This window comes from Staurois parvus, unplaced genomic scaffold (genome assembly GCF_062004578.1).
Source record: "Staurois parvus isolate SC_StPar_1 unplaced genomic scaffold, SC_StPar_1.0 ptg000414l, whole genome shotgun sequence".
Taxonomy (NCBI): Eukaryota; Metazoa; Chordata; class Amphibia; order Anura; family Ranidae; genus Staurois; species Staurois parvus.
Window position 1 is genome coordinate 610315 of NW_028318210.1, and position 20607 is coordinate 630921.

General features: G+C 41.6%; 1 long non-coding RNA gene across 1 annotated transcript in view; it reads left to right on the forward strand.

Annotated features, from left to right (window-relative positions):
• The window catches only part of LOC149454916 (uncharacterized), a 170778-nt gene extending 152858 nt beyond the window's left edge, over window positions 1-17920 (forward strand). The window contains exons 3-5 of the long non-coding RNA XR_016314145.1: window positions 14298-14389; window positions 16774-16823; window positions 16925-17920. This is a non-coding gene — a long non-coding RNA (uncharacterized LOC149454916). The remainder of the gene's footprint in view (window positions 1-14297; window positions 14390-16773; window positions 16824-16924) is intronic.
• Window positions 17921-20607: the final 2687 nt, after the last annotated feature.

Sequence of the window (20607 nt, forward strand, 5' to 3'; positions counted from 1 at the left end):
GTTTTCAATTGTGTGTAGCATTGCGATTTCTATTTGAGTCTAGATGTTAAATTGCTAATAAATGGCCACAATTCTCAAATACCTTTGAACTCTCGCTGCAACAAATGGTGTATGTTAATACACTCACATTCATTATATCCAATATCAGGTACGATGTCAATGCACAAATCGCACCTGAAATTGCACACCCTGGATGTGACTTGTCATGTGATTGGCATGGCCAGCAGCTTGCTCTTTGCATGGCAAATTGCACCCAATGTTACTGGGGGCCAACACCACTGTCACATCTAATCCGATGCGGCAATTGTCCAACTTACAGTGAAGTTGCACGAGTTCACAATCCAATTGGATGTGAACAGAGCCTACAGTGGCCAATAGGGTGCGACTTGGTCTACGATTTGCAAGTCGCCTGTCATGCCAATTGCATGGCAATCGCAAACAATGTTACTGGGGGCTACCCGGTCACATTAAAGCAGATTTCTAAGTGGTGTTATTGACACCACAGTCACATCATGTGACTTGCATAGAAGTTGCATGATTTCAAAGTCGGGGTACATGGTGATTTCAAGTGCAATTTGCAAGACATTCGACACCGATCTCTCAGCAAATTGCATGAAAAGTAGTGTATTCATTACTCTATTATTACTTGCGGCTCCTACCAAGTTTGAACCACAACAATATGAACGCTCCAATAGCGTGCTCATTGAGTGGGACTTGGCATGTGATTTGCACAACATGCAAGCTGTAAATCGTCTGCAAAGTCACACCCTATTGTCTGCTATTAGAGTGACCATATGGGTGCGTTTCAAACACTGATTTCTATAGTAGTACATGTACTACTTTAGTGGCAATTTGCATAGAGATCTGTGTCAGATGTCTTGAAAATTGCATTGAAATGGTCAACTTTACTGTAAGTTGCATGATTTGTAAATCAGCTTTGCCCAGAGTGTAATGTTTGGTGATGTTTGATTTCTGGAGTGTTTTACCAATTGATGGGAAATTCACCATACTAGTCAAATCGATTTGTCATTTTCAGTATTGCATACAAGATGTGGTCATGTGACTGTCTTAACTCATGCGAGAATCTGGAGGGAATTGTGACCATAGTAGCAATAAAGGTTCCAATTGGGGTTCCCTTTCACATCCCTGCTCAATGTTCTGTTGTATGCTGCACACGTACATTTCACTGTATATATCTTTCTGATTTGTGGGGCCTGTATACCAAGGGTTAATGCAGGTAGGAAGCGGATTCATCAGGTGAAAACACTTTCACTGACCAAATTAAGGTCAGTGGTGGGTGTGGCTTCATTGGGTGTGGGGCCTTGTTTGGCACGCTCCAAATACAACCTAGTTTATATAAAGACGTGCAGTAGGGAGTGATTTGGCCTGTTACTAGGCCGGGTGGTTTGTGACTAAGTCCTTGCTTGTAGTGGTTTGGGGGAAGAAGAGATTTTGTGCTGAATTGCCCCAGACACCACTCAGGCTGTGTTTGGAAGTGGGCTGGAAACGTTTGTATATTTTTGGCCTTGTAAAGTGTTTGTGTGTTATTGCACAATGATTGTGTTTTTTCTCTTTGCATTGAAAGCCTCACACATGTCAATCGTTTTGTTTAAAATCTGCTCTTGTTTTAATTTTGCTTGCTTATTTAGACTCAAATGCATTTTTCTTACAAACCTGCTGACAAATGTATGTGTAGGGGATTTGTAGAGGTGGGAGGGGATTTGTAGAGGTGGGAGGGGTTTTTCACATATGTCTTGTTTTCTTGATATTTTGATCTGTAGACTTTTTTTGTGAATGGATCTTTATACTAAATGATTGTGTAAGTAAACCTTTATGTGCACGAAAATGTTACTTGATTCATCTTCCCCTTTGTTTCCTGCTATAACCTGAGCACACACAGTTCATTAGAAGTATCTTTAGATTGTAAGCTCTTATGAGCAGGAGTGTTTTATTTTTGCCACATCAATCCTATTTTTGTGACTCACCAAGATATTGACTGTACCTACTTGTTCCTGCTGACCAAATAAATGAAGATATATTTGATCAATAAATGTTTCACCGATGTTTTTGTGTTTATTTTATGTTCAATATATGAACAACCTTAATAGTTACTTTGTATACTTATATAATCTGCTCAAATGTAGCTTGTAAGAGCGTGAATATGCAAGTGGGTGCAAACTGGCTTTTTCAAAACCAAACAAAAAAATAAAAAACCTGCTTGCACCACAATATTGTTATGTACTAATGAATATGTCACATTCACTGTGCAGCCAGCTACAGGTTTTCTACAATTTGATTTACAGTAATAAAATAGTCCCCACTGTATGTTGATTTTTGGCCTTTGGCAACAAATATATATTAGCCAAGGTTTAAAAAGAAAAAAATCACTAAGAAACACACATTCGCGAAAGCTATCATAGCCGTGCATAGAAATGAGCGATCGTGCATAGATATGCGCGATCGTGCACAAATAAACGCCAAACAGGTGTCCCCCATGGAGCACGAGCAGCTATCCTCCTGGAAGTCCGTCATCTGGTGCGCGCGCACCCGGAAGTGGTTATGGGGAGTGTAAGTGGATGAGAAGTGGTTGGAGGTTTTGTGTTGGTTGAAAATTTTGATAACTTTATTGGCATTTGGACATGGCGAGAGCACAGTTCTCAACTGAGGAGATGATCCTTATATGTAAAGTAACTGTGGCCATTGCAAATATGTTTATAACATGTGAGGGACAAGTAATTGTAATTTTGTGGGTGGGGCCTAGCAGAATCTCACTTGGTGCACATGCTACTTATCTGTACATTAGCTCCTGGGTATTGATGGGTCAATTATATTAACCACTTGCCTACTGGGTACTCATACCCCCTTCCTGTCCTGGCCAATTTTCATCTTTCTGCACTGTTACCCTTTGAATGACAATTGTGCGGTCATGCCACATTGTACCCATCTTAAATTTGTATCAGTTTTTCAGACAAATAGAGCTTTCTTTGGGTGGTATTGACTTGCTGCTGTGAGTTTTACTTTTTGCTCGATAAACCACAAAATGGCTCATAATGAATAAAAGTCTGTTTATATTATAACATTTGGTAAACTGGTAATTTAGCAACACTGATGTGCGTTGATGAGGCGGCACTGCTGGCCACAGGTGGGCGGAACTGTTGGGTGGCACTGGTGGGCACTGATCATCGGGGCCGACCCCTGCTTTGATAACTGCTGGTTCTCGGCAGTACTTTCCACACATTCTGACAGAGTGATGAAAGTGCAGCCAAGACCCGGCAAATGCATTTCCCGGTGATCAGCGTGTCATTGGACATGGCTGATCACATGGTAAAAAGCCGCTGTGATTGGTCTTTACCACATCACGTGATCAGCTGTGTCTTTAGGACACAGCAATCACGGAGAGCGCGTTCTGCCAGGATGTCATATGACACCCTCCCAGAGCTGCCTGGATGCAGTGTAGCGTTATTCGGCTATCTGCGGTCACCAAATAGGTAACCAGCTAGGCCTTCATGGCTAATCTTTGAATATCTGGACATGTATACTGCGTATAATGCATTACATTCTACAATGTGTTGGTGTACATGGTATAACAGTGTGCAATGCGTTGCTGGATTCTGCATGACAGTGGACAGCGTATCACAGTGTGCAATGCGTAGCTCCAGCCTGCATGACAGTGTACAGTGCATTACAGTCTACAATGTGTGGGTGTACACGGTATCACAGTGTGCAATGCGTTGCTCCATCCTGCATGACAGAGTACAGTGCATTACAGTCTACAATGTGTGGGTGTACACGGTATTACATTGTACAGTGTATTACAGTGTGCAATGCGTTGTACACTGCAGTCTGCACTAAAGCATTTTACACTCATGCACTGTACACACTAACGCATTTGACATTTCTAGTGTGCAATGCCTTGGACAGTACAATGCATTTGCAGTATTGGTGTATGTTTATTAAGCACAGATAATTCATCTGATTTTAGTTATCAAGGAGAAGTCTTCTCTGTCCCCCTGTTTATGAGGTGGAGGACAATTGTTTTCCGAAGAAGAGAGGAGACATTTTTTTCAAGGAGATCTGTATAGGTTTCCAGAGATATGTGTAGATGGTTGAGGGGCTGCATGTGATCTCCGGAGATAATTGTGATTAACGATCACCTGAGTTAAACCAGTGAATGAAAAGTGTAAAAAAACATGGATTGAAAATAATCTGCACTGACCACTGTGCTTTGTCAAGCCACATATTGGCACATTCTGGTGTCACACAGATGCGATGTGAAATTTGCAGTGTTTTCTGTGCAAGCGCTGCACCGCATCACAACCGCAACCCCTTCATGCCACCTGCTGCAGCTTTCTAGGTGAAGTTACCAACACACCAATATTGGTACACAAAGCGTATTGCGCTTTGCCAAATTGGATGGCATGCCTATTCACACCCATGTGCATACCCTGAAAAAGGGTCCTGCACATTTTTTGCCCGGATGCGGTGCAATTTGAGGTGTGCAAAATGTTTGTCTCTAATTGCAACGCACACAAATTGCATGTGATTTGCCCAGGAGTGCGGTGTTAGACCACAATGCATGTATGTGAAGCCACAATAAAAGGATGTGGATTTTGTCTATTTTTACTTGCGCATGTTAACATTATGGAAGTGCATTTTTCTTCTGTTTAACATGCTATAGAAATGCAACATGCATTTGGATGTAGTGTTTTTGTATGTGCATTTTGGAAGTATTCTAAACACACATTGACCCTAGGGCCACACCATATCTTATGCAGGCCATAGATGGGTCGAAAATCGGCCGATTTTTCGGCCGAAAATAAAATCGGCCGATTTTCGGATCGTTAGTGGGCTATTTGTTCGGCCGTTTTTCGGTATTTTGGCAGATTTTTTTTTTTCGGTAAAGTCGGAAAAAAACGGCCGAATTTGCCGATCGGCCGATTTTCGCGGCAATGATGGGCAAATTGGCCGATTTTTTTTTTTTTTTTTTTTTTTTTTTTTTTTTTTTTTTTTTTTCTGATAAAAAATCTGCACATGAGCAGTGACCTGCAAGAGGAAGACAAAAAGAAGAGGATGATGATGATGAAGAGGATGATGATGATGAAGAGGATGATGATGATGAAGAGGATGATGATGATGAAGAGGATGATGATGATGAAGAGGAGGATGATGATGAAGAGGAGGATGATGATGATGAAGAGGAAGAAGGATGAAAAATGAGAGGAATTCCAGTATGGCAAAAAGTGTCCCTGCAGAGAGCTCCGCTATTTCTTTGACAGTTCCTTGACATTTACAGCGGTTGCAACATTGTATCTATTTGTTTCCGAATAAAAACATCTATATCCGAAATGGATACAAATACATTGTTGCAACCGCTATAAATGTCAAAGAACTGTCAAAGAAATAGCGGAGCTCTCTGCAGGGACACTTTTTGCCGGCTGTAGATGGGGTGAAAATCGGCCCTTTTTTTTTTTTTTACCATTGCTGGTAACGTCGGCCGCTTGAACAACCGATTTTTTTTCATTTTTTAAAAGAAAAATCGGCTGTTTTTCTCCCCGTCTATGGCCTGCATAAGCATTAGTGTGCCTGGGGGAGGGGGGGACCTTTGGCCTTTCCAAACACAGTAGATGCTCCAAGAATGTTTCCTTGAACTCTTGAAATGGTTAAAAAGGAAAGACACTCTAGATAGCCTGCACTGAGGATTGACTGTCATGATGACTTGTCAATGATTATTTGCTCTCATTTTTCAGGAGTAGTACTGCTTGCGGTTGAAGCTGGTAGAAATCCACCTTCACGTCCTCCACTCACCTTCACTTGTGGCCAGTGGATATTTTGTGGCCGCAGGCAAGAACTGGCATCGAGGACCTGCATAATGACCCTGGCATGCCAGAGGTGGTTTGGAAGCAGCACAGCAATTTGACCATCCCTTTCCTCTATGTTGGTTTTAGGGTGCAGAATTGCTTCTCGTTCGTGAACGGACTGTCGCCGGATATCAGAGTCCCCATATTTTCAAGATATGTTTTAGCCATGTTGGCTTATTTTTATGTTATTTTCCAAGTGTGTCGCACCTAACCGCACAGTAGTGTGGTGCCATGCGTATTTGTGGCTGTGAATAGGGCTGTTTTTAATAGACGTGTGTAGGTGCAACAACGTTTTCATCATGGTACCTGCGCACATCTACATACGGCATTGCATTTCTTTGCTGTGCTGGAAAATGTGTGTTCTTGCATGCGTTTCTGCACCACCAATGGTGTGAACAAGTCCTAAGGGCTGGTTCACACTATAGAAACAGTCTAGATGTGTTCCTGATGGGTTTTTTTCATGCCCTTTTGGCATGCATGTTTAGTGTGTTCCAGTACATTTTGGATGCGTTTTGGACATGTTTACATTGCATTTTTGTATCCCTTCCACTTATTTTTTTCTATTTTCTTTGTATTCAATGTAGTTAGGGACATGTGCGTTTTAGTACATTCAAGGATGTTTCAATGTGTTCCAGTACAGTTCTGTGCAGAAACAATGCAGCGTGGTCAACTTTGTTTACAGCACCTGCAATGCATTGAAAATGCAAGCGCTGATGTGAACTATGACATTGACAACCATATAACCTTCTTTCTGTGCGTTTGTGATGCTGAAAAAGCAACTGAAACACATGTAGTGTGAACTGGCCCTAAAGGTTATTAGAGGTCAGGGAACAGGACTGACCAGGAATTGTGAATTCAATCAGACTAGTGGTGAGATACAATCAGCAATTGTATAATAATGTGAGATCTGAGCTGTAGCTGATAGAAAATGAGACACATTCACTTGATCAGTAAATAGATAGTTAAAGAGTGGGGCGGTGATCCATAGATTTGCATATGGGACAGGTGATGATGGGGTGGGGGAGGGGGTCAAGTTGTATAAGGAGACAGATTTAAAAGAGAAAAAAGTTACAATGAAATATACACGGCATGAAACTTGCACATGACCTAATTGGCAGAAGAACAGTACGCAAGTAACATTCATCCACTTTCTAGTCATTAGGCAAAATCATAATTGATCAATATTCCTGCCACAACCCAGAAAATTGATCTCCCTTTTTTTGGGATGTTGCCAAGACTGGGATTAGAACCCATGACCCAAGTGCTGTAAGTTCTGAGCTCTAACCACTAAACCACTGTGGGAAACAGTTTGAGTTATAATGTAGAATAGTTACATTGTTTAAAAATGATAAAGCGAGCGCTGGTCAAATGATATAGACTAGTAAAATGGTATTACACAAGATAAATATAACCACGAACAGTAGTGCATGAACTCGTGAAAGGTCATCCACCCCTGTGACAGTGTACTACACTATTGAGCACCTTTCTGGCTCCTGTGGCTGAGCTAATTCCTCCCCAGGACCATTTGGGCACCCACCCTGATGGATGGATGGATGGAGCTGGATGACTAACCCATAGCTGCCAGCATACCGCTGCACCCCCAGATGTGCGATGTGTATAACCCATGCACATTAATACTTTTGTTCTGGTGAGTGTAGACCAGTCCCAAGGGTGGTTTACCTTTCACGAGTTCATGCACTACTGTCCGTCACGGAGAGACCACACGTGCCATTCATAGGCACTCTCTGAGTTGGTACTCTCACACGAAGGACATTCCATTATTCAGGAATGATTATATGAACTTATTTTAGCACGATTTACCAGTTTACATCATTATTGCAATTCTTTGCACTTTTGGTTTTTACATGCGTTCATTATTGATCACATGCATTTATAGCGCTGCACTTGTCTTTAACATAGAATAGTTATGTGATTAAAGAGAATGAAGATATATAACTATATTGGGAAATTAGAAGTATATAAATTATTTGAGATATAAGTGTGAAAATGTTTAACATTTGAAAATAGAATGTATGACATTCATTAGTAAATGCATTACTTTCCTGATCATTTTAGAGAAACAGCAAAAAAAAAAAATAGAAAATTCTAATACAGCTGTACTCTTTATTACATTCTAAAAATTCTCTTTTGCTATCAGAAAAACGCCACTGTTAATAAAGCCTGTGCTTGTGCGCCATCTAGCGAATATATCCGGTATTGCACCTAAAAATGTGCCAGACAGGATACCACATTCACTAATGGCAAAGTAGACGCTCGTTAATGAGCTTGCTAGACGCTGGTCAGACGACTGATTGATTGACCGGAGTCTGCCTGAATGGTCAGTCTCTGCTAATACACTCACATCTTAGTGAATCAAGGCCTTTGAGTCCCTAGTTATGCCTTTTGGCCTATGTAATGCTCCCGCGACTTTTCAGCACTTCATAAATGATGTGTTTCGAGATTTGTTGGACCAGTTTGTTATTGCTTATCTGGACGATATCCTCATCTTTTCGGACAACCTGGTGGAGCATCGCAAGCATGTCTGCACTGTATTCAAAAGGTTAAGGATGAACCGACTCTACATCAAACTGGAGAAGTGTGAGTTTGAACGAGCCCAGATCCAGTTCTTGGGATATATCGTTTCTTCAGAAGGAGTGAGCATGGATCCTGAAAAGATCAAGGCAGTGGTGGATTGGACTGCCCCTGGAAACGTTAAGGAAATACAACGATTTATTGGATTTGCAAACTTTTACAGGAAATTCATAAGAAACTTCTCTAAGGTAATAGCACCAATTACACAGCTGACAAAGAAAGGAGTGCCCTTTGCATGGTCAACTGAGGCACAAACTGCTTTTAGTAAGCTAAAGACTCTCTTCACATCTGCACCAATATTGGTACATCCTGATCCACCTTTTATTGTGGAAGTGGATGCCTCAGACTCCGCCGTGGGAGCTATCATTTCTCAGCGACGAGGAGAAAAAATGCAGCTTCATCCCTGTGCTTATTTTTCTCGTTTGATGTCATCTGCTGAAAGGAATTATGACATTGGGAATAAGGAGTTGCTGGCAATTAGGGAAGCCTTTTCCGAATGGAGGCATCTGTTGGAAGGGGCTAAGCATCCTGTGACTGTCTTCACGGATCATAAAAATCTAGAATTCATCCGTTCTGCCAAGAGATTGTCTTCTAGACAAGCACGTTGGTCACTGTTCTTTTCCAGGTTCAATTTTATTATCTCATATCGACCTGGGTCAAGAAACGGAAAGGCTGATGCCTTCTCACGAATGTCGTCTGGGCCTCTCCAGGAGGACACTTCTGAATGCACAATCCTGCCTCAAAAGAACTTTCTAGGGGCCACAAGTCCTAAGGCATTCTTGAATCTTCTTAAAGAGGGGTATGAGAATGACCCACTTCTCAATCATCCACCTACGGACATTAACCTGACTTATAAGAATGGCTTTTGGATTCAAGGACATCATCTTTATGTACCTGAATCTGTTCGGGTGGAAGCTCTCAAGTTGGTTCATGATTCCAAACTTGCTGGGCATTTTGGAGTCGCTAAGACTGAAGAACTATTATCACGTTCCTTTTGGTGGCCGGGGTACAAGAAAGATGTCAAACGCTATGTGACCTCATGCTTGACCTGTGCACGCAATAAGATTCCCCGAGCCTCCCCTTTGGGGTTGCTTCAGCCACTCCCTGTTCCATCAAGACCATGGGGGTCTATTTCTATGGATTTTGTGGTGGATTTACCTCCCTCAAAAGGAATGACCACCATTTTGGTAGTGGTTGACCGTCTCACTAAAATGGCCCATTTTGTTCCAGTTAAGGGGGTGCCCACTGCTGAACAGACTGCTGAATTGATGGTTCGAGAAATTTTTAAACTGCATGGAATCCCTGATGTGGTGTCTGACAGAGGTGTGCAGTTTACTTCGAAATTCTGGAGAAGTTTTTGCTCAGCCTTAGGTGTTACAATTAATCTCTCCTCTGCTTTTCATCCCCAGTCTAATGGTCAGACTGAGAGAACTAATCAAACAATGGAACAGTATCTTCGATGCTTTGTCACTTATCTTCAGGATGACTGGGTGGACTGTCTTCCCACTGCAGAGATTGCATACAACAATTCTAAACACAGTTCCACCTCTCAAAGTCCTTTTTACTTAAACGCCGGTTACCATCCAGTTTTTATTCCTGATCTCCCTATCACAACTCCAATCCCTGCTGTTACCGATAGACTAACTACATTGCAGGAGATTCAAGAGAAATTGATTGAGACTTTGAGGGAAGCTCAGGAGTATTACAAAAAGTCTGCAGACAGACACCGGAGAACACTTCCTACGTTTCATGTGGGTGAAAAAGTTTGGTTATCGACAAAGAATTTGAAGGTCCAGGTGCCATCTGCTAAGTTGGGTCAAAAGTTTGTGGGTCCTTTTCAGATTTCTGCCCAAATCAACCCAGTCACCTTTCGCTTACAGCTTCCGGATAGTATGAGGATTCACCCTGTTTTTCATATATCACTACTCAAACCGTTTCAGGAAAATCCTTTCCCTGGAAGAATTTTTTCACCTCCTCCACCTGTTGAGGTACAGGGTGAAGAAGAATTTGTGGTGGAGAAAATCCTTGATTCCAGGATCTTTAGGAATAAGTTACAGTATCTGGTTCAATGGGAAGGATATGGACCAGAAGAAAATTCTTGGGAGCCTGAGGAGAATGTTCATGCTCCTAGACTAACAAGAGAATTCCACCAGAGGTTTCCACGCAAGCCTAGTCCTAAGACGTCCAGGGAGGAGGGGAGTACTGTCAGGGCCTGGACTTGAACCTGGGACTTCTACTGTGTAAGGCAGTAACTCTACTCACTGAGCTACCTGGGATGCTGGACAACACTTTGCCTCATCTATTGGATAATCCTGCCTTGTGCCTTGTTTGCTCTTGAACCTTGAACTCCTTGCTCCTCCCATGAACTTCCTATATAAGCCATGTCCTTGGACTTCCTCCTTGCCAGATTATTGTGCCTTTCCAGCCAATATCCTGCTACTGTTCCTGCTGCTGTCTACACCTCCGCTACTGACCTTTGGCTTGTTCCTGACCACGATTGATCTGCTACCATTTGTGACCGTCCCTTGGCTTGTGACCGACTCTGCTTTCGTCTGATCCCTAACCTGTTGATCCGCTATTGGTTTCCAGTCTGCTCATTCCCTGGTGGGGTGATCCTGAGATCTGCGACCTGGTATTAACACGCAGCCCAATCCATCTCCACCATTAGGAGCTCTGGTGAATACCGGTTAATACTTAGACCCCGCACCTCAGGTGAGCCTGCGTCATTCCCAGGGGGATCCGCTGGTGTACCTATCCTGCTGGTTCCAGGTAAGCCTTTTACTGCTATAGCAACTGGTCTCTGAACCTGACCTTACACCGTGACACAGAGAGAGGTGAAAGGGTTAGGGTACTTGCCAAAGTCCTGGGTTAGCAGATCCAAGTTTCAGAGCAAAAGGGCACAGGTCTCGTGTAGGGAGGGATCGTCTGGGCGTGGACCTAAACTACAGCCAAAATCTCTTATAGTTCATACTTTGGCTCATAACTTTCCATATGCATAAGTGACATTCCACCTGTGAGTAGATTATTATGCAGACACAACTGAGGATTGATTAGATATAAAATATGAAATTATACACTGCCTGGTTCATGAGATCTACGTTTCTGCTTTCCTATGTATTCGAGACAAGGCGAGTGACCTACCAAACTGTTCATATTCTCGTGGCCAATCTGACGATATGTCCGGTTTTTATGTAAGTCTCTCATATTCCATGATATGAGACATAGGGGGAAAATGGATTTTAACAAAGGTTATCTGGTCATGTTTCCTTGGAATGTTCTTTAAACTCCTGGGAAAGCTTGTCTTATCTCATATGAGGTGTTACATTTTACAGGTTCTTTGGACATCTAGGCCCAGGCTCCCTTGGGGACTTTATAGCTCCTAGTCCCCTGCTGGGCTCTGGCCTCCTGTGACACTCCTAACACACACACACTGGCCAAATGCCACTGTGCCGCTCAGACAGGGAAGGGGGAGAAGGAGGGGGAAATATGTTTGTCAGGATGGTTAACCCCTCTGCCAAGATGGAGGTTGAAGCCAAAATGGTTGAACCGCGTCCATCTAAATGTGTACGCTTGCTACAGGTACCTCCGCCTTTCCATGTCAGAAGTCCGCCTTTGAGCAGATTTGTCAACAGTGCCTGTGCTCCGGGTCTTATCTCCATCCTTTATGCATCTCTTAATAGGCGTCCGGTGCATACTTCCCTTTCGTAAGTTGTCCAATGGGAGCGGGACCTGCTGGCGGTCATGGATTTGGAAGACTGGAAAAGGGCCTGGTCTTTTGTAGCTAAATGTTCATTTAATACAGCCACATTGGAGGCAATGTACAAGGTACTGTTTCCTTAGTATTGGGTCCCAGCCCATATTGCCCGGGCGAACCCATCCTATAGTGACCGCTGCTTTCGAGTTGTGGTCTTCGTGTGGATGTGTTACATATATGGTGGTCATGCCCAAAATTGATTCATTTTTGGTCTTGTGTATTTGGCCTTCTTTATACCTTGTTCCACCTTTCTATAAGCAGGAAGGCCCGGTATGCCCTACTCCATTGTCCCATACCGGCCTTGTTGGCACATCGGCAAAAGTTGGTCTCCCATTTGTTTTTGTCACCAACCAGAACAATTGCTCAGGCCTGGAAGAGTGCATCTGTTCCCCTTCAGGGAGTGCATGATCGTATGACTGCTCTGATATTCAATGAATAGATGTCTAGTATCCGCAATGACTCCCAACCTTTTTTCTTTTCTTTTTTCTCCTTTGTTTTTTGTCTGGTTTTTGTGAGGTGGTTTACACCTGCCCTCGGTCCTGATTCACTGTTGGTGTTTACAACACTGTCTTTTACCTTATGTGCCATTGCTAGCCGCTGCGTGGGTGTGCGTTTTTGCCTATGTTTTCTATTGTTTAAAAATTAATAAAAACCATTGAAATACAAAGCTGCTCAGTGAATTTGCCCAGAATGTCCTGGCATATTTTCTGTTGCTAACAGACAGGGGAGTCTGTTGTCAAATATGGTGTTAAGCTTAGCATATTTTTCTACTGTATAATGAAGCAAACTAGGCACAACTTGCACAAACAAAGGGTGAATCCATTTTCACTGAGCTGCCAGAAGTCGTAAAGCCTTAATGATTCATCAAGACCACTGTAAAGCTTTGACATTTCATTAAGCAATAGATTGCACGACCAGTGTTGAGTTGAAGGGGAGATTGGATTACGCTGCTCTAAATAAATTTGAACTTCTTGATCAACCAGCAGAGTTTATCATATTTGTATATATTTGATTCCCTTAACCACTTGCCGTCCTCCCTATAGCAGAAATACTGCTACAGGGTGGCACGGGTGTGCAAAATCACGTATATACTGTATCCGTGATTTTGCAGTTCCGGGTAGGGGGCACACACCCTACACGTGCCGCCATTTGTGGCCTCGGCTGTTAGTCTCCGTGTCCCAGATGGTGATTACTCGCTGGCATCTGTTGATCGCCGAGTAATACCAATGGGGGAGAAAACTGTATGTAAACAATACAGTTCTCTCCCCTGTAGAGCCATACAAAGCAGTGTGCTTACAATGAAGCACACCGCACATAATGTAAAACAGTACACAGCACACAGTTAACCCTTTGATTGCACCCAGATGTTAATCCCTGCCCGCCCAGTGCTTTTTATCAACACTGATCACTGTATTGGTATCACTGGGGATGTCAGTGACACCAAGTCAGTTCCCCCCAGTGTCAGAATGCCCGCCACAGTCCCGCTATAAGTGATCGCTGCCAATACTAGTAAAAAAATTACAGTGTATATACACCGCCATTTGTAAACGCTATAACTTGCACGTAAACCAATTAATTTACACATATTGAGATTATTTTATTAGCAAAGACATGTAGCAGAATACATTTTGGCCTAAATTTATGACAAAATTTGATTTTTAAAATTTTTTTACTGCACATGTTTAATATCAAAAAGTCAAATATTGTTTTTTTCTCAAAATTGTCGGGCTTTTTTTTATAGCGCAAAAAATTAAAAATGCACAGGCGATCAAATACCACCAAAAGATCTCTATTCGTGGGGGAAAAAAGGTTCATTTGGGTGCAGCGTTGCATGACTGCGCAATTATCAGTTAAAATAATGCAGCGCTGTGTCGCAAAAAATGGTCTGGACTGGTAAGGAAGGGGGTTAAATCCTCTGGAGGGCAAATGGTTAATTAACTTTGCTTTTGTTGCAATAATATTGGCATAATTTTTTTACAGTGAGTATTGGTCATTTCAAGAATTATCATACAGTCATCAAAAGCCGCATATGTTTAAAATGTAAATACATGTTTGTGAAAGAATCCATAAATATTCATTTCAAATCTTTTCAGATAATCTAATAATTCAAATGTGTTAAAGAAGATGCGGGAGAGCTGGGAGAAATAAATCAATGGTGTTCATTCTTTAAGACGCTAAAGAAGAGGTAAGATTAAAATTAATTATCGTGGAGATTTGCACTGCTGGTTTACTGTAGTTCATACAAGAACTGATTTATATACTTATAAACAAGCTTGCAATAAATATATTTGTAGTGTTACATAAAAATACCCATATGAGAACGGTAGTGTGATAGGATAGGTAATTGGCCGAATAATAGGACAGGGGGTAACTGTAACTTGCAGTTTACTAATGAGGTAGAAATTAGAGTCAATAATGTAAAACAGAATCAGAATGGAAAACAGCACACATATACTGCAGAGTAATACAGAACAGTTATTGCAAGGTAACAATAAAAGCTGCAAAAAACATGAACACATCAATGTCTTTGTGGATCAATCAGGGTAACATGCCTGCATAGCATATCCTCTAGAAGACACTATAACAACAGAGAGTAAAGCTGAAAACCACTACTTCAGTAAAACAGTAAAGAACACAGTTACTACTTGCACTTTTCCCTTATAAGCATCATCCATCTCAGAGAAGACCAGTGTAACTTTGGTACCATAGGTGAACAGCTGCAGGATCCAATTCTGAGGACATGGGGGGCACCCCACTGAAATTGCAGTATTTTAGTGTCACACACCTTGTTTGGAGGCTGAAGTGACGAGAGGGCTTCCCCTTGTGGCTCTGGCCTGAGAACCCCTGAGAGTGGAGACAGGAGCACAAGGCACAAAGCAACATGGGTGGCGGTATCAGATAGTAGGCAGTAGTAGTCTCTGGACTGTAGTCAGTAGTGATGGAGCTACACCAGAAGAGGACCGAGAATGGTGCCTGGAAACTGGACCTTGGAAGCTTGGTTCAGAGACTGCAGGGGCACTCAGAGGCAAGGAAAAGTATTCCATCAAGATCCAGGATGTGGGCAGAGGGCAAGCCAAGGTCAGCCTGGATAGGCAACAAGGACGTAGTGAGATACCAAGCGGGGATCATGCATGAGGAGCAAGAGTAACATAGTCAAGCAGCAGGCAGAAATCAGTTCCAGGAAGACAGCAGAGCATAGTCAGAGGCAAGCTGGGGCAAGTTCAAGATCCTTAAAGCAAGGGCGGGAGCAGACTGGGTAAGCGACAGGAGGCCAGATAATTACAGTGGGAACACAGGTCACAGGGAGCTCAAGAACATCTAGAAATTAGTACACATCAGGCCTTTAAATAGCTTGGCACCAGTCCTGGGATTGGGTGTGCACAGTCATGCAGCAATGCACACCGATGTCTGTGCTGCTGCGCTCTGCTGCACACAGATGTGCTCATGTGTCAGTGCATGCTGGTTACTAGCTAGAGTCCTTCTGCATGCTGCACATGCGCATGAGCATTAGCTGCTCGAGTATGTGTACGAGCATTACTTGCATGAGTATTAGTTCCCTGACATCTGGTAACAAATGGGGAGGGAATCCCCAAAGTAGTTGGGTCTTCTGGAGTGGCTGTGTGATATTAGCCTCCTGCCTGCATGGTAGTTCAGACAGTGGAGAGCCTCTTATATGGCTAAAGATCACTTGCTCAGCTAATTTGGGTACATCAGGTTTGGCCACCTGAGCTTCAGAGGGAGAAAAGTCAAGAAGTTTATTGGAGTGTTGGTGAATCCAGGGAGTTGTGGGAAAAGTAAATAAAGGGGCCTGCACCTTCGACAGAGCATGCTGAGTAAATAGGCACTTCTAAACTTTTGGTAGGATACAATATCTGCTGCCAACTGAAGAGCTGAATTAATACCTGACTGCTTACACTCACAAATGTAATTATGTTCTGAGAGTGCATAAAACATAACTAAAATATCTAAAGTGCAAAAGACATATTTTCACACGTTTTCGGAAGCTTACAAAAGTAAACATTCACATAAACAGATGTTACAAAAGTTAACAAACATCTTTTTTTGTATTGTCCATAGAAATGAGCTCATACCACATTACTTCTTTTAGTCTTTTTTGTAAATGCTCACTTAAACTTCTTTTTCTTGTCGCCTTTTTTGCACCCCTTTTCAGGAGCTTCTTTTTCTGGGCCTATGGTTATGCCTTCTAGATGAATTTGTAGATGTTAATAGTCAAATAAGGAAGCTGTTCAGCTTAGATCAAATAACAGGCTACTCTTATACCATTGTAACATTTAAGTTGCTATATAAGATTGGGCATCTACTACTATTAGCTGATTATGGAAGCCCTTTGGAGAATGTACGTATGTCTTCCTTAGCATCTGTTTACTGAAGCCCTTTGAATTTTTACCATTTACTGTATATGTTTACTTGTGTCAAAACAATGTTGTGTAATCATGCATTCATTTCTAGTAAAGCAGTAGACTGCATTCATACTGCATAGCTAAATACACCAATCAGCCATGACATTATGATGACCCAACTAATATTGGCAATGTCCCCCTTTTGCAGCCAAAACAGTCCTGACCCATTGTGGCATGGATGCCAATAGAACTCTGAAGGTATGCTGTCATGTCTGGTATCAAGCTGCAAGTAGTATATCCTATAAGTTTAGAGGTGGCACCTCCATGGATCAAATTTATTTTTCTATCACATCCCACAGATACTCGATGCATTGAGATTTGAAGAATTTGGAGGCCAAGTCAACATCTCAAACTTGTGAAAAAAACATACTACCTTTGCCACAGATATGTACAGAGTAATAAAAAATTTTCACAGCTCAGCTGATCCAAAATAGTGTCAATAAAATTGCACCATATACCTAGAAAACTGTGAAAAAAAAGTGTTATAGATGTACTCAAATGATGTCCACATAAATAAATATTACTTATGTAAGCCAATGAATAAGATAATAAAACTTTTTTTCAACTGCACTTAGTGATAAAATAAATAATCAGTTCTACAGCTGCACTCAAAAAACATCCACCATATGTCTAACCCCCCTGGCGGTATTCCCGAGTGTAGCTCGGGGTTAACTTTCAGTACCAGAAGCGGTAACCCCGAGCTACACTCGGGATTACACTGCAGCGTTGCTCTGGGATTCCCTCTTGCACTAACCTTGTCCTGCGCTTCCGCGATGTCCCCCCTGCAGCTTCCCCGGCCATCTCCTAAGGCCGATGCCGGCATCCGTCTTCCGGGTTCCGTTCCTTGCGAGCGTCGGGATGTACGGGACGTACGGGTGATGGAACCGGTGGGAAATTCAACAATTTAAAAAGTGACATTCACTCAATACACTAAAATCTGATAGTATAACATTACTGTATCAAACCATTTCACATACATATTGTCTCTAGTGCTTTGTCCTGTGCCCTGCCTGCATTTTTACTGTTCTTTCTGCCTGGAAATTGAGAAACGTCCATGGCGTCCAAAAAGCGCCCATTTATGTCAAACGCGATTTTAGACCAGCTAGAGAACAGCGATAGTAAATTAGAACCACTTGCAGAATTGAGTGATAATGATTTGTGGGGAAATTCGTCATCAGACACTGAAAATTATTCTGCGACTTTGCTGAGCGATGTGCGAACTTGGCTCTCTATTTCAAATTTCAGTGTTTTTGGTTTGATTACATTATTGAATTAAATTTATTATTTTATTATTATTTTTATGATTATTTATTATATTATAATTTATGACTTCGTGTTTCAAATTTTATCATATCCGGGATGTTTACTAGACTCTTGTTCGGACAGATTTCAGTGAGATATTCCTAAGAATTACAGGCCTACAATAAAAAAAAAACATATTTCCATGCAAAAAAATGTACCGCTTTGAGCACAGAAATACTGACATAATTAGACCGCTAGGGAGGTTAAATTATACTCATACAAATAAGTTGCGCTGTGAATGAATAAAAAAATAATATTGTGAGTAACTAATAATACTCAAGTAAATGTGATAAATCCCAACATTACATATAAATTAAAGTCCAAAAACATTTTCTTTAAAGGTTCATCAATATTCAATACATTGTGATAAGTGTGTCCACCATCAGCATAGCCAGCCTCTTACCGAATTCCTAGACCCCAAATTATAGGAGGTCTATTTGGCATATATCCCAATAGTATGATTACAACCATGTAGATGTCCCAATACTGTGACGTCTTATTCCTTTTCCTTGCCTCAAGAAGAGCTCACATATATAATAAGAAGTATTTCTCAATTAGAAACACAATGGATTTTTAATATGACATCCAATACCCCCATGGCCACAACATAGAGTGGAATATTAATAGTTTTATTAGTAATAGGAGAAATATGGGTTTCTGTCTTCTTTTTTTCTCCTAATTTGTACTGTTTACTGTATATTTTATGTTAGTGCTGTATACAAAGATCTATTTCTTCAGAGATTTTTCACTATAATGTTGATATTAAGGAAATGTATCATGTCCAGGAGGGGGAATTTCATCTCCGTTTTTATATATTTTTGTAATTTATATTTATTTGAAAATATTGAGATATGGATGAAGATTCTCCCTCTTCGTCAAATCTTGATTATTAGTTTAAAATGATAAGACACTCTGGAGAAAAAGACTTTTGTGCCGCAGCTAGGTGGCTATATATAATGTGCAAGTACGTCAGCATGGTTAGAATGATCCCCTTGACAACAGGCTTTTGGATGAAATGTACGTCGGGGTAGGAGGAGTCCATGCTGACATCATCATCGCTGACTGGAGCCTGCACCAGCAGCATCTATTACATGCGGTTTGATTATACGATTTTGTAATTACAATTATTGTGGTTTTAATCAATAAATCTTTGACAGTATTACATGACGGAAAGTTTATTTTATGTGTGAGCGCTTCTTGTAGCAAGGAAAAGGAATAAGCCGTTGTAGCATTGGAACATCTACATGGTTGTAATCATACTATTGGGATATGTGCGGCTTCATGCCAAATAGACCTCCTTTAATTTGGGGTCTAGGAATTCGGTAAGAGGTTGATTATGTTGATGGTGGACACACTTATCACAACGTATTGAATGTTGATGGACACTTTTTTCATGGTAGAACCTTTAAAACAATTTATTTTGGACTTTAATGTATATGTAATGTTGGGATTTATCACATTTATTTGAGTATTATTAGTTACTCACATATTTATTTTGTTCTTTTACAGTGCAACTTATTTGTATGAGTATAATGTAAGCCAATTGTGTCTTATTTTTGCATAACACACTATTATACAGGGGTTGGACAAAAATATGAAAACACAACATACGTTTCAGGTGTAAAAGTGGCAACGTTCTGCGTAGAAAGTAGAAGTGATAGAACATTATTTTGCTTCTGCTGTGTGATGAGACACCTAGTTAACTGGTGGTAAGCCTCACTTTCGTTATTCACTGCATGCACTGCTAGTGATATGGAGTCATGCCAGAGCTTACTGAGTTTCCAAGAGGGTAAATTGATGGTGCCCACTTAGCCTCTGTGACTGAAGTTGCCAATTTATTTGCCGTGTCAGAAGGTACAGTATCAAAGGTTATGACGGCATATACAGTTTCCAGGAAAACATTGTCAGATAAGCATAAGCACGGTCAACATGGTAAACTGACCGAAAGAGAGTAACCCCTGGTTCACATATGGGCGGTCATGCAGGCCGCAATTTGCACGGGCATGAGAGCCCATTTATTTGAATAGACTCCTGTGCCCCAGGACACACAGGGAAGAAGTCCCTGCACTACTTGGGAAATCACAGACTGCATGGGAAACTCGGTTCCCAGTACAGTTGCGATTTCCAGTGCAGGCGGCATGCCATTAGAATTACTGGCACCCGCCTGTGGATCCCGCATTCCTCTGTGAGGGTGGTGCAGCTGCAGGTATTTGTGTGGGTCCTACAGCGGCACCATCTTCACAGATGTGAACCAAGCCTAAAGGACATTGTGCAGGATTGTGATCTGTAATAAGAAAATAACTGCTGCAGATTTGACTGCAGAGTTCAATCTCAGTCTTCCAAAGCAAGACATTCACAGGCGAGCTACAATTGCCAAACTATTAGTGACCGATATTAATGCTCAGGGAAGGAGAGAATGGTGCAACATCCATAAATTGTGGACTAACAATCAATGGAAGACTGTAATATGGTCCAAAGAATCGAGCTTCACAATGTTCCCAACCACTGGATTTGTTTACGTGTGGCAAACACCATCCCAAGCTTACAACCAGGACTGTTTTGTGCCAACAGTAAAGAATGGTGGTAACTCAATCATGGTTTTGGCAGCTATATCTTGGTACTCTGCAGGCCCCATCATCACCTTGAAAGGTAGAGTCACTGCCAATGACCAAGTACACAT